Source organism: Atractosteus spatula, chromosome 2, assembly GCF_055471065.1.
Source record: "Atractosteus spatula isolate fAtrSpa1 chromosome 2, fAtrSpa1.hap1, whole genome shotgun sequence".
Lineage (NCBI taxonomy): Eukaryota > Metazoa > Chordata > Actinopteri > Semionotiformes > Lepisosteidae > Atractosteus > Atractosteus spatula.
Window position 1 is genome coordinate 31,664,984 of NC_142707.1, and position 16,385 is coordinate 31,681,368.

Here is a 16,385-nt window from a genome sequence, read left to right on the forward strand (position 1 = left end):
CATAGCAGGAGAGGCTTGCAGGTCCTTAAATGTTACTCTGGGGTTCACTTTGACCCCAGGTGATTTTCTGTTTTGCTTTAGGGGAGAGCTTGGCAGGATGACCGGTCCAAGGTAGAGGTATTTTCCATTTGTTGACTGTCTAACAGTGGAACGATGGAGAAACAAATGGTTTTAGAAATGGTTTTGCAACAGTCTCTGGTGTTGAATGTCAGTTACTCTTTTTCTGAGGTTCTCTGAAATCTGTAGCCCATCTACATACAGGCGCTACAGGTGACCAGCACATTCGCCCGCGGACTCAGTCTTCCACTAGCCACGTTTGTACCAGGACGGGATGCCTAGCAATTAAGACAGATGTCTTTTTATTCAAGTAGGTAGCTGTGTCAGCATGCGTAGGCTGCAAAGGAAGGGAAACAGGTTTATTCCCTGCTGAAAGGAAAAGAAAAGAGCCGCAGCATTTCAGCTGTGGAGCCTTCTTCAAGTGTGGCAGGATGACCGAAGACGGCTCAACAGCCTCCAAGACTCCAAGGCTGTGAAGGTTCCTCAGCTGAAACATGCCTCTTTTCTTTTCCTTTCAGCATGGAATAGACTATTATCTTTTTATTCAGGAAGCCAATCCACTGGGCAATTATCCTATTAAGCCAGATAGTTGAGGCAGGATTCTCTGACAGACCGGTGCTCTGACATTAGAGCTTAGCGTCCAAGCTACTGCTGACCTTTTGCTATGAGATATTTCCTATTTCTTCTACTAGATTTACTACTGACTAGTAAATCATTCCCCTTCACAGACAGTTCCCTATCTTCTTATTGAAGCCTTAATCTTTTAAAGCCTGCTTCGCTACATCTCCTTACATTCCTCTCTCTCCGTTCTGCCCTGGGGTCTATTGGAAGCCCTGTGCTTGGGTTTCTACCTCTCACTGGCTGCAGCTGAGCTTTATATCCGGTATAACATCTGTATGATGAAAATGTATTATTAAGAACAGGGCTGCCCAAACACAGTCTTTGTGTACTTGTTCCCTTATTATTTAACTACCTGATTCTGTTTACCACCTTAAGCAGGCTAAGTAGCTGTTCGTTTATGAATTCACATACACTGATTCTTAACTTTTATTTTTTTTCGAATTGCATAAATCATTGCGTCTCAAAAACACTGAATTGATCAATATAAATTATTTTGGTTATTTAAAAAAGGTCTGGTGTTGATTAAAACAAGGGTATCGTGATAAGACATTGATATTCGTATAATTACATTGGGGGTTCACAAACCTTTTCTTGGCACTGTATAAATGATTTGAAAAAATATCAAGAAACTGAAATCCAGTTTGGAGTATCTTATCTATTTGTATGCACTTCAAGTGAAGTAGTGCTTTAAGAAGATAAGTTCTTCACAGACAATACAGTCTTCACTTAGCTCCAGTTTTTTATACTGTTTTCTCTGTTTTTTTATGCTATTCACCTGAGTTTCTAAAAAAAAAGAAGGAGAAGAGGAAGATGAGTAGTCTGGTACATGAGCCCATAATAAGTGCTTATGGCAATTTTGCTTTTTAAGGTATGACTAATAAAATTAGTAAAACTAACACAGTTTCAATCTCAACTGTAAAATAGAGCAAATGCAATTCAGGGTAAAACAAATAGAAGGTATTCACTGTGGCATAAAAGCCAACAACATAGAGCATCACAGATGCCCAGTATTTTCCCTCTGGTATATTTTGTGCATATTATTAAAATTAATTTTGGGCAGTGACGACAGAAAATATACTAAATTTAGAATGAAATGAGTGTATATTAAAGACTCTTCAAAGGGAAATGACAAGCACTTGCCTAGTCCAACTGGGCCTTTATAGTTGGCTTAGCTTTCTTAAGAGGTTTTCTTAGCTTTCTTAAGAAAATGCAGCAGAATTTATTACCTCCCTCTTGAAATTGCATGAATTGGATCTAAGTACTTCAGAAGTCAGGTTAGCTTTATTTAGACTGGTCAGCTAACTTATAAATGATGGCTCACCCATATGTGTAAAGTCGTAAATGAACCTCTCAGGAAATAGAATAATGACCTTCAAGTTTCTAGCTAGGAGGGTGTAGTGTTTTGTTTGCTATTATGTACAGTAATTGAAATTGTAGAATAATGGATCCAAATTAGATCATTTTATGGTAAAGTAGAAATGTATCTCTTTAAATAGAGTAGTTATATTTATATAATGTACATCAAAAGAAAAATGAAGAATAATGTTTTATTATAAATTTAGCACTTGGCACTTATTTCTTCTGAAGCTTGTAAATTAATGGTTATTATTATACATTATCAAGGGTTTGGCTGATTTAAAACAAGTTTTGAAAGAAAATCATTGATTTAATTATCTATTTTATTTTATTCTCTAGCACAGTACCTATTTTAAGTAAGGTGTCTCCAGAAATACACATGAAGATGACATAAAAATCTTCTTGTAGATTGGAGTTATGAACAGCAGATGATTTCTCAAATGTATTTAAATATTTTAGAACTTATTTTTTAGTGCCTCTGGTTACTGGAGATATTTATCCATATTAAGAGCAGATTAAGAACATTTTTTTATTATTTTTATTCCTGTTATGTCTGAACTGTAGTTACATATCCTGAGAGAAATTTCAGAAGAGTCATATAAGGTCTATATTAGGCTTAGTATGTATCGTGTCTTGTAAAATAAGTTTGATCTAATGAAATAATGTGTACATATAATTTTGCTTAATTCAAGTTTACAATTAATATTTTCTCTGTTCAGAAACCAGTTTTCCAAAATCTACAATTGGTGTTAAAAAAATCTCTTTTTTGAAAAATGAATACAATAAAAATCTGATTTAAATACAAACATTTGTGTTTTTTTGTTAAAATCACCGTGCTTGATTATCAGGTTTTCATTTAAACATGAAGCCAATAGACCCCAACTCCTGGCTCTTGGAGAGAACCAGAACCAGTGAAGTTAGTGAGGTGGTTTCAGTGGTATTGTAATCATGGGCAAACTACTGGGTAGTATTTCCACATTCAGACATTTGGTAATATTTTAGAGATTTTAAGCATGACAACCATTTTTATCCATCTATTTTCTAACCACTTTATCCAACAGAGGGTTGCAGGGGAATCCGAGCCTATCCTGGTTAGCATCGGGTACAAGGCAGGATACACTTGGATGGGACACCAGTCCATCACAGGGCAGACAGACACCCTCGCACCAGGGCCATTTTTCCCAGAAGCCAATTAGCCTACCTTCATGTCTTTAGACTATGAGAGGAAAATGGAGCACCTTGAGGAAACTCAGCAAACATGGGGATAATATACAGTACAAATTCCACACAGACACCACCCCAGGTCCAGAATTAAACCCAGGGTCTTAGTGCTGCAAGCCAACATTGCTAACCACTGTGCCACCGTACCACCCTACTATTTTTAATATAATTTAAAACATATATTTTAAATTAAAACATCTTGTGAGCTTTCTCTCCAAATGCTTATTCATTTATTGCTTAAATATTGTCTTTCATTCTTATTCCAAGAAGTTAGGCTTCTAATTGGAAGGGAAATCCCTCTAGTGTTCTCATAAATCATAGTATTCTTCAAGTTATCTTTTGATAAATTCATTACTTCTTAACATTTTACGACCATTTGTATACTTGAGTTAATTTTCAGTGGTAGCTAGGCAGTAAATCATTATTAGATTAAATTATACAGTTAATGTTAATAAATTATTAGTATCCTGTTTTCCTGTTAACTCGCTGCCTTTTGAATACAAGGGCCCTGACTAAATAACGTAACTGTAAAAGTATATCTCAAGCACTATTCTGTTCTATTCTTCTTTACTAATTCACACCACAGCTGGAAAAGTGGGCAATGTGATTGCTTTCAAGGTACCATTAAAGAGTTTATTAATGTATGAAATGATACTTTCAGTTTTGCACACTTTTTGTGACAGAAAATTTCCAGTAAAGGTGTAATTTCATCAAATTCTAGAAGAAATAAACGAATGATTTAGATTTTCTAGGTCAATGTATGTAATGTCTGATTAATTCAAATTTGCAGCAAGTCGTTTCAAATGATTGGTTAATGTTTTCCATCTGTTGTCTTTTGATTGAACACTGACCGAAGTCATTATTATTTGACTCTGAAGAAGTCAAAGTATTGTGTAGTTTGTTATTGCACCTCGATTTTCTGCTTCCTTTGCCTGCACATGTGGAAAACATACTTGGATGTGCCTGTGCCTCATTTTCATATGGTAAAGCAATGCACATATACAGTATGTTTAAAGTTTGCATTCATACATCATTGAAATATAGTACAGGTCGACTAACAATGCTCCAGTCTCTTTACATTATGGTAAATTGTGGGTCATATTTTGGAAATTTGGGTTTTGTGTAGTATAATAAAATGGTTTCTGAAGCAGTACTCTAATGTTGGCGTTTGATGCTTGCGCACTCTACTTCTAAAGGCCATTGTAAGCAATTGAGAGTGGAATAGGAAAAGTAGGATTTGAAAAAAACTTTCACTCCTAAGAAGCTTATCTTGTCATAAAGGTGTCTAAAAACACTTCACATAATCCTGGTGCATCCTGGTGCAAGTATTTAAAAAGTTCAATCAGTGTACTGTATAGTAATCACCTCCCTTTCCAGAGAATAGACAGGAATGCAACTTCAAATCCACAAACAGCATGTTGTATTATATAGGAGGTAAGACTGCACATTAAGATTACATTAATCTTCTAAAACCTACATTCTAAAAGAGCGATGCATACCTTTGAGTACATTAGAAATCTTGAAACCCAGCAACAGACAGCTGTTGTTATGAGGAGCAGAAAGTCTTCAACCATAGCAAATTATCGGACTGTTTTACCAATATACTGTAGGCTTCTGTCTCGTATCTGGTCCTCAAAACAGACACACGCCGCCTCCTATTTCACACTCCACAAGGCCTTAAACAATTCCTAACATCCAAAAACCTGGTTACAAAACGAATCGCCAAAAACACATAAATGTAGAACAAATATTTAGAACCGATATTACCCATTGCATTTGCAAGTGCTGTTTCAATATTACAGCTCTTATTAATTGTTGTACTTTGACCAAGGATTTTAAGTTCTTGGGAGTCAAGTTCACCAACAGATGGCCATAAGCAATTAATACCAGTCTCGGTGCTTTTACTTTCTATCGTTCAATATTTAACAGATTTTGAAATCAAATAGGTCAGTATACATTATTAATATCACATAAATCTGCACATTTTACAATATATAGCCAAAGTGATTAAGCAGTCTATGAATCAATATAGAAAGCAAGTACTGTATATTCACACTATCCATTCATCCATTTTCAAAAAAGACACTTACCTTCCTGGTATGGGCTATAGCACCCTGGAGCTTTTCACAAAAACCTCGCTCAAGGCAGGACTACACCCTGCACAGGATACCAGTCCATCACAGGGTGCACACCACTGATGGTGTTATAAAGTGCCTTTAATGTTACCTTTATCATTTAAGTCCCGCATAGTGTTTGCTAGTATCACTTACACTTAAACTACAAATTAGGATGACTTCTGCTGTTGATACAAGGATTTTAGTTGGGCTGGAATGAGGATTAAGCTTTTAGATTTAGGCTTTATGATTAGGAAGGTTTGGGCGTTTATACAAAATCAAGATCTCATTTGGTGGATTTGCGCTATGAACTCACAGGCCGAATTTACATCTGTGTGCTCCACCTGCAAAGAAAATGATTTGCAACTCATCTTTTTTTCCCTCCTGTGTGTCACAGCATGGTTCAGGAAGCATTTCCAGGAAACCCAGCTTAATTGTTTCTTAGGAATATTCCTGTGATAGATGTGTGACCAACAGTTTATACATGTGTGGTTTCTGAAAAAAAGAAAGCTCGGCTCTACTTACAGAATAAGGTTTCAGAACAAAAAGGTTCTCTGGAAATGGACTGATGTATTGTGCACCTGGGCTTTCTAGCACTTAAATGAATGCACTTTTTTTTTGCTTTCATAGTGGACCTGTCTGACTGTCAGGATGCTGCTATAGATATAGGCCATGTTACATGTTTGTTCCTGAATCATCATATTGACCTTTTTCACAGTGGTAATTGTGTAGCAAAAACTTAAACATGTGGTTTTTGTATTGTATTATTTGGAAAACAGCTCCCATTCTTTTCCATTGTCCTCCTGTTCAGAATTATCTGTAGTAATTCTTCTGTTGGGATACAGCATCTGTTACAAAAACAGGGCACCTTACCATCGGAAAATATATGTAGGTCACTTTTCAACTGCTGGTTGTTTCTGGGTACAAGGGTTCAACATTTGTTTGCCAGGAGAGGTAATTTTGGTTTCCTGACATTTTGCAAAAACACAAAAAGTGGCAAAATGTGTAAAAACAAAAGAGCCAGAAAACCCCCATTACAGAAAACAAACCAAAAGAAAGCTGAACCAGAGAAAATAATCTGAATAAACTGAATCTGAATCTTATTCTTTGTACAATATATCAGACAATTTTAACAAGCTACCATTTGACAATACAATCCGTTTAGTAAACAATAATAATGTACTGTATATAACAGGAATAATTTCAATGCAAGAATGTAATAATTGTGTTTAATATATTGAATAATAACAGTATTTACTGCATTACTACATTCTTCTAACAGTATATCATGCACAGTAGAAAAAATAACTACTTTTTAATCAGCTAAAATAATTAAACTTTTTTAGTATTGAAGAGAGAACAGCATGAGGGAACTTAATTTAAATTTTCAAAATCTTCAAGGGCACTGACAGAGTGAACCCAACAGCATTATCATAATTAACTGCAACCGGAGGCCACTAGTGGAAATAGTGCATTTAAAACTGAGAACAGGAGGTATTATTTGTACAAAAGAATATGGGAGTAGGTGAAAAGCAGTCCTGCCATATTGTTGAAGCTGATAACTGTCTTCTTTCAAGAAATTGCTGATGAGATCCTCAGATTAATTAGCTTCTAATTACCATACTGGTTAAAGGGTAGCTACCCCACTCCTTATTTCTCTTTTGTAGCCTTACTTGCATTCTCATACATTATAATACAAATAATTTTCTTTTAAAGTAATATAATTATAATTTACTGTCCCATATCATTATTTTTATTAATATTGTCAATATTAATCCTGTACCTTTACCATACATTTATGCAGCACTTTATTTCTGAAAGTATCTAAATATTAATCAGTGGTTGACTCCAACACACTCAAATAGTTTTTGGAGTAACTATTTTAAAAATTGTGATAGAAATAGTTGGGTTTGTACAGTAGTTCTTCCCACATAGTACTACCATTACACCTTTCTAGGCATATAAGGACATAAACAGTACTGTAATGGAATAAAGCCCCTCTGTGCCCTGTTTACCTGACAACCCCTTCCTCCTAGCATTTGATAAGCCATAAGCAGTGACTGAGGGAGTCCCTGAAGACTTCACCACAAGTACTGACATATTACAGCTGGATTATTAGAACTCTGATTCTCACAGGATTTCAGCTCAGATTCAGATTTTTGATATCTCTGATGATTCCGATTTTCAGTTCATGGACTTGTTGTAATCCCCAGTGTCATTAAGCATTTGTGTTCAGACAGACCACATCATCATTTCAACATGTTATTATGTTATTGGGTTTTGAAAAAGAAAAACACCACAATTGCATACTGGACAAGAAATGTGCAAAAAGAATTTCAGCAATTTAAGACTTAAGGCTTCATGTTTTCTTCTCCTGCAGTACGATTTGAGCTAAACCTCTAAATCCTAATGCAACTCCATTGTGTTGTGTTTTAGTCATTTAGACAGTTCTTTTACAGGAACAGAACTGGGGTGTGCCCATTGATTGCACTTTTAGTGATGAGTAAAATAAGTTTTTGATTTCTTTCATATCGGTTTGGCTTCATCCATGAAACAAAAAAAATCTGACAGCGCCTTGTTGCTCTTTTACAAACACATGTCTGATTTTCAGGTCCTATTTTACCTTTTCTCTGCGCATAAAAAATGGTGTAGTTATTCATTTTCAAATACCCAAAGTAATAGATGAACTGCTGTGAAAACCAGTTGCGTTCTTGTTTTTTGTATGATACTTCACCTTGTGCCCCTCTTGAAAACCCTCCTTATTTGAGCCAGTGCTTTCTGTACTGTATATTAGTGTACAGTGAATAGGCAACACAGTTGTTTAAATATAGTTAGATTGCATTACGAGCAATAAACCAGCACACTCTCAACCAGATGTGAGTTCCCCTCTTTTTGCAGATAGTCAGGATCACCCGATTTCTGCATAATTCTGAAATGTGAATGTGCCCACAAAATCATGCCATTCATGTAGTTATAGACCTTTAGAAATGTAAAACAAAAAGTGCATAAATGAAGAAAAATCCCTTCTGCCAGAATCTTTATTTAACTGTTAGTTCATCTTAAAGCTGTGCAGAGTTGGTAAAGCAATATACTGTAACTAGACTGCAGATCCAAATGCTGTACAGCCTCTAGATATATGTCAGCTTTATTTTTTATTTCTTTCACATCCTTTTCAGGTATGTGTCAGCTTTTATCTGCGTGTGGATTTTGAATTAGGAATAGAACTTGCATGGCTGAAAAACATGAATAGCTGTCTATGGATTTGGAATTCTAAAAAGAAAAGTGAGGGCTCATGTTCCAAGGATTTTCAAGTTCATTTCAGCTTTGGGCACACTAACTGAAAGGCAGATAAGATTTTCTTTGGTATCATGGTGTCTTCCCACCTACTAAAGACAGATCCTGTATATTTAATTGTGCTAGTTAATTTAATTTTTCACCAAAAGAGTTGTGAAAGTATAGAAAAAGCTACTCATGCCACTTATTGTTGAAACTGATACCCTTGGTACTTTCAAGAAGTGGCTGCATGAGATACTTGCATCAATTTCTGGCAACCCACTGAAGCTAAGCAGGTGTGAGCCTGGTCAGTACAAACTAAGGTTGCTTCTGGAAGAGGTGTTAGTGGGGCCAGCAGGAGGCTCTCACCCTGCGGTCTGTGTGGGTCCTAATGCCCCAGTATAGTGACAGGGACACCATACTGTAAACAGGCGCCGTCCTTCAGATGAGACGTAAATCCGAGATCCTGACTCTCTGTGGTCATTAAAAATCCCAGGGCATTTCTCGAAAAGAGTAGGGGTGTTACCCCGGTGTCCTGGCCAAATTTCCCATTGGCCTTTACCAATCATAGCCTCCTAATAATCCCCATCTGTGAATTGGTTTCATCACTCCGTTCTCCTCCCCACTGATAGCTGGGGTATGGTCAGTGTTCTGGTGCACTATGACTGCCGTCGCATCATGCAGGTGGGGCTGCACATTGGTGGTGGAGGGGGGGAGTCCTCATTACCTGTAAAGCGCTTTAAGTGGAGTGTCCAAGTGCTATATAAGTGTAAGCAATTATTATTATTAATTATTAATTGCTAATTACTAAACAGGCTAGATGGGTTGTTGGGCCTGCAATTTATAACTCTTCTTTCTTTTTCACTCATTCCTTCATTACTTGGGTCCCTGCCTTTAGCCTTTTCTCATTTCTCTATACTTATGGATCAATGTGTGGGCCTTCTGAGTGGCTCAGTAGGCAGAGCGCTCACCTGTGTGCAGGGTGAGCTCTGTGATCAAGCCTGGGTTGTCACGAAGCGTTCTTTCAGGACCCTATGCAGACAGCACAATCCGGGGAGGAGTGAGGAAAAAAGCATGCAAAGGGGCTGGTAGGAAAACAGGGGGCGTGTTCTAGGTGTGCTGGTGTTCAAGGGAGGTGTGTCCGAGACAAACAGTCCAAGGGAGTCCGAGGCAAATCCATGAATGTTCCAATGTCCAAAACCAGGAAATCCATCCAGACACAGACAAACAGAGTTAAAAGCCAGAGCGGGATCCGGTGGAGGGTCGGGGCAATAAAAAGGGGGGCCACGTGACCAGATGCTCCCTAATCCCGGACTCAGAAGGTCAGGACGCCATGATGAAGCCTGTGCTGTCAAGTCGCTCCTGGACTCGTGGATAGGCGGGCTTCCGGGCTTCCATCTTCCAAAGCTGAGCCCAGATTGGCAGGAACCTCTGGCTTTTATAGGACAGGGGGCAGGAACCAGAGGCAGGTGCAGGAGATCAGTACAAAACAAGGAAGGGCTGGGGCGTCCTTAAGAGGAGGGGTATACGAGCGTAACATGGGTTATGTCACTAGCTGGCTGAGAAAGGGATTCGCCATGCAGAAGCAAACAATGGGCTGATCTGAAGGCGGGGTGGGGTGGTCAGAAAGGCTCTTTTGGCTGTTAGAGACACAGCAACTCCTGCAGCCTCCCAAGACCTTGCAGGCATTCCTCCAAAGACACTGAAACTCAAGTAAGGGGTTGTGAAACCATTGACATGTCAAATATGCAAAATGCTTGAAGGTAGTTGGGTGGGAGGAGTTGGCAACACTTTCACATTCTCTCCCATGTGAGGTCATGGGTTCATAGCTACAAGCTGAGGCATGGAATACAATTGGCTGGTCCAAATCCAGTGGTGAAAATATCAATAACTGTCAAATTCAAAAGGACACTCATCACTCATCCTAACAATACTAACAAGCATCCCTTTTAAAATGCATAAAAAAGTATTGCGACACATGCAGACACATTGCAGGTCTCAGGGAAGACATGCACCATATGGCACAAAACCAGTACTCTTTATTTAAGGTGCATGAAAAAAATAAATCAAAACTAAAACCCTAGCTCTTCCCAGCTTTCATAGCTTCTTCGGTTTCCGCTCTATAAACAACCAGGCAGATAAGCTGTTTACTGGCTCCAAAAGCAAGTCTCTTCTCAAAAATATTGTCTCTCCTAATAAACCCACTTGTGCTTTGAAATTTTTTCAGAGTCTGTCTCTGAGACTCTTCTCACCAAAAAGCAAATACTTCATGTCCCAGGCTTATGGGATGGTCACTAACTTGCACCCTGCCTCCCCTGGTGTTGCACGTAACTCTGTCAGCTTCCTAACTGGGGTCCAGAGCTCATGAAAGCTTTTACTCTCTGGCCTTAAATGTCCCCTGACCAGTTGTCTTCCACCAGCTGTTCAGATGACTGAAGACAGCAGGTTATTCCCCACAGCTTTCTCTGGAATGTGGTTTGACAAGTTCCTAATTCATAGAGAGACATGTGCTTTCTGTTCTTTTGTTATACATGTACACGTTTATACTAAAATATAGATTTGTGGAAAATAAATAGAAACACCACTTATTTTTAAAGGATACACCTTCCCAATTTAGACTTATCAAGTGTTTTTTAAGACTACCACCATTACCTTTTCATCAGAACCTTCAATCAGGGTGAATATTTTTACTAGATCAGCCCTGTGGAAGCACCCAGAAAATTGAAAGTTAATGTTAATGACAGCATCAGGGAAAAAATGAGGACACTGTACACAAAAAGACTACGAAATGTTACTTACATTTGGTTTGAATTTTGCTTAAACTAATAAAAAGGAAAGTGATTATTTAAAGATTAAAGAATTTTAGTGGTGCACGATTTACAAATACATTCCTTTTGTTCTGAAAAACAAACACTACAAGGTCAGATACTGTACCTTTTGCAAAGAATCTCAAAGTATCAACATTTTTAGTTGCTTCCATCTTCTAAAAGTCACTTCAGCCATCTCACTGCTCAGCAGTCTCTAGAGTTGAAGGCAAGAAGACAAGTACATCTGCTGCATACCAGAGAGCTGAAAAAAGTCAGTTTTGGCAGAATCCAAATTGCAATCTAATTCAGGACCAGAAGAAAACAGAAATTCGGCTTCACAACCAATCTGTAATTAAAAACAGTTTTTGCAAAACGGATCCAAAAGTATGCTGTAACTCTCTCCGCTTTAATTGAGGCTCACCATCTGAACCCTGTGGTAGCTGTTACAGATATCTGACACTTTCCTCAATTGTTGGCTCTAAGAAGAAATGAAAAAAAACACTGTTTGATGGTTGGGGTGTTATGCTTTCCTTGTTTTAGTCTTTTACTTTACTCTCTGAAAGCACTTCAGTTATAATCTTTCTCAGAAGAGTGTTGTGCTGGGAATGCAGATTTAACAGCTCATTGTCGCGTCCACTTCCAGTCAATCTTGTTGCGGGTTTTCTGGATTAAATCAAGCAATAAGTTTTTTTTTAATGTAGAAAGCTTGCATGCTTCCCTGATGCGAAATAAATTCTTTGGAACGAGTTCTAATTTCCCTGTCTCTTAAGGAAATTTACTTTTCACAACTTTTAACTTTTATCTCTTCTTGCATTACCTTACTGTAAAAAAGTATAGGCCATAGTTCTCTCTTAGGCTGCCCAGTCCAGAATGCCACCTTTAAGGGGTTATTATTTTGATTTAAGGGCATTCAGTCATAATCCCACACCAAAAATCTAAGCCTGCAGTTCCTCTTCTAATGAGTAGGATTACTACTGCAACAATACATCATCAGAAAGGGAAAACGAACCTGTGTCATAACGTTCTAAACCCAGTTTATACATCTCTGTATTTTTTAAAAGAAGAATTAGTGAAACACTGGTGCTTCACAATGTATTTTTGCAAATTGAGGAAGGTGTTTCTATACTTACAGTAATTTATGGATCCTGAGGTATCCCAGAAGTCTAATTCAAGAGCCATAGACATGCCTTTGACACTGCAAATATTTCCGTAAGAGTGAATTGTCTTCTGACCAGTGTTCCTTTTCCTTTCAATCTTTTACTCTTCCCAGCTTAGACAGCATTGGACAAGCTTCATGATCCCAAATACTTTGTCTGTGGAAGCCCTGTACATGTCCTGATTTTGTTTCTGACACTTTTTGTCAGATCTGTTAAACAATGGTGATCATGTTGGCTCTCTCTTGAGATGGTTTTGACGTCTCAGTGAAATTGTGGCAGCACCTTTTCAGCAAGAGGAAGGGGATGACTCTGAAAGACAGGGGAGACGATTTTTCCTGCAATGGAGAGGGAGGCAATACCCTGGTAATTAGTGCATCCCAGCTTGTCTCTTTCCTTGAAGATGGTGATTATGCTGGTGTTCCTGGGGTCCTCTAGAACTGCCATTATATCAAAGAAGCTCTAGAAGCTTCTGTACCACTGCTTTATCCTTGACCTTAACGACTTCGGACAGAATATTATATTGTGGTTGCAGTTGCTTTGAGGCTACAACATATCTTGCTTTTTTGATGATGAGAGGGGGTCAGCAAGTCAGAATCCCTCAGTATCATTGTTGAATTCCACTTGTTCTGATGTTGGTTGTCTACAATGCAATGAAGGGCACTAGTCTATCACTACAGGTCTTGAAGGTTTGACGACACTAAGATATTGTTTCCCATCATAGAACCCAGTGCATTACTTCTTTCAGTGAGGAGAATCTGGTACAACACCTGCGAGAACCACAGGATCTTGACAAAAGAGAGGTCTGGAGCCCAGTGACAAGCAGAATCTGAAGTGACTGGAGATCCACAATTTCTCTGCAGCCCTTCAGCCAACTTCACAGTTATTAAGATTCTTCTTCTGCCTTCTCCCCTGTAGAGGTTTGTAAGTTTAGAACTTCACCTTATACAGTACTTATTTGCCTTGTTTGGCCCTGCCAAGAACAGCAGTTCTAGACCCTAGATGACATAGCCCTGGAGCACATTGTGATAAGCAGGCCTCTCGTGCAAACCACCACAATAAGGTCTTAGTTGAGAGGGAAGCATTCTTCTGACATTGAAAGCTCACAAAAGACAGCAACTACAAAAGAATTAGAACACATGGATTAAAAAATCACATTTTTTGCTCCCTTTAGGTCTGTGTACGTCTAAGGCATTCTTAAAGATATTAATCACCAGAATCACCATAATTTACAGTATATGGGACACAAAGCAGATAAGGACTTTGATAAACGAATGATCAATTCTTTGCCAGCCTTAATATGTAAATACCAAAAGTTGTGTTTCTTGATACCATGTAACATATAGGATTTATGACAATGAAAGAACTAGGTTTTAGATTTAAGCCCCTACACATCAGCATGTTGTACAGTACGTAGTGGAACTACCTGAATCACAACCCATTGTCCCGCAGGTCAGTAAAGCGTTTAGTAAGAAAGAATTCAGTACAATGTCCATTTGTATTCATAATCTTGTTACGGTGGCAAAATTAAGAGCAGTCTTTATTTCAAAATAATAGAAAAATCATTTAGTATATAGGAAAAATAATGTAGAAAATAAGTGCTGTATTTTGTAAAAACACCTCTTCCACTCTGGGGTATAAATGATGCAAGTATTTAAATAAATTAAATGGTTTGTAACACTTAGATCATTTTGCCATTTGCCATGCTATTGAATTATTATTTCACAGCTCCAATAGCCTAATGACTTTCTCATTGGCGGTGATAGATTGGCTATGAGTGAATAAGACGAAAGCTATGATTTCATTTCACTGCACTGGAAGCTGCTAAAACATTATGTTGGAATGTAGCTGTAGGGTTTATAGTGTAGTGATCTGATTTAAAAAAAAAAGACTTTAGAAAGACAAAGCACATCAGCAAATTCATTCACCTCAAGTCTAATTGTGGTCCAGTACTCAAATGCTGAATCTGATTGCAGAGTGTCAAGGCTACTCTGTAGTCAAAACTGCCTGAAATAGTCAGTATTCTAAAAACAATAGACTTTTGGCATAAAAAGCTGAAAGAAAAATGCATTTAACAAAAAAATCAGGAATTGGAAGATGACATGTTTAGGCACATGCACTGAGGGGCATCATGCCTGAGTTTGTTTCTGTTTTGAATCAGCATGAGTTCCATAGTGCTTAACATAATGGAGCTCATATTATTTCAGTGAAACAATTACTGTCCAGAAGAATACACGCGAAAATGTGTGAAAGAGAAAAGGACAAAGAATGGCAGAAAAAGATGCTTTTGTATGAACATTACATTTAGAGTAATGTACATAAATGAACTCCTATTTGAATAAACTATGCCAATGCAGCAAGTGACATGGTGGTTAGTGTTTCTGCCTCATAGAGCTTCTGTCCTGGGCTCAGGTCTGACCTGGAGTGGTTTTTGTATGGAGTTCTCTTTATGGCCACGTAGGATTTCCCCTTGTGCTCTGGTTTACTCCCAGTGGCATTCTGACCAGGCTGACTGGCGTCTCTGTTTTGTCCTGCATACTGTACGTCCTCCTTGAGTTTTGATCAACTTTTAAAAAATGAAAGAGTTAAAGAATTTTCTTCAATACTTTAAGAATGTTTTTTGTAAAGAAAGCCTCATTTCTCAAAACCATGTTTTAGACACATGGCTGTCATTCCAGGAACAGAAAACTGGTAGACAGGAAATTCCCGGGCTGCTGAATGTGATGTGGATATTAATAAAGACATTCGAAACATTGGCAAAAAGTGACACAATACATAAGGCTGGGAAAAAAAGTACTAATTTCCCTTAAATTCTCCAACAAAGATTGCTAGTAAAATCACAATTAACGTAGATTAGAATGAAGGTGAAGTGTTATAGTATTAAGCAAATAATATGATATGATTGTATAATCACTGGAAGATGAGAAAAATCTAATTGTAGGACAACGTCAGACATTCAGGTTCAATTTTATTATTTTCAATTTGTGTAGAAAGAGTTTAAAATCTCAGAAGATGCTTGTGACTTTCCAGGCACAATAGGGACTTTCAGCCTACAAGTTTATAGCTTGGATGAAGACAGCCTACTTTCCCAACAGTCTATGTTCTCCTCCTAGACAAGCTACAGTGTAGGTTCCATTCCAGGATTTAATGGGTGTTGAAAATGAGAAATAATAGTATATTAGGGATTTACTACAGAAATAGAACTTAATTCACTGGATGGGGTTGTGCTTTTAAATGATCAAATACAATACTGTTTCCTTTTATTGGAAGATTGGAGTAAATATTTTAACCTTTTAACATACAGCTATTTAAGAAATCTTTAGATTTAGAAATTAAATGGAAGAAATTGAACAGGAAGACCTGTAATTCATTTTCTATTCTTTGAAATGATGCACGTACGTAAACATGATGGGTCTCCAAGTTAAATGGCAGGAGAATTCCAACTCGTCAAGCTAATTTGCTTGCTAATGTCACACTCCGGTTAGTACTAAGTCAGAAAATCTAACGATGAAATGAAAGGGATTATTGATTGTTTATTGTGCGAAATCTACTTCTTTAACACGATGCAAAATTATATCAGGCATTTTTGTCCCGCATTCACGAATCTGTGAACTAGGCCTACATTTCCCAGTGAAAGTTTCTCTTTGGAATTAACAAAGACCTAATCGCAGTCTTGTGTCAATGCTGTCGTCAGCGGATTGGATATTTTGTCTTCATGCTTATGGCTTACCAGAACTGTGGAGCACACAGAATGCCCTTTAATTTGCGTACGAAAGAGCTAG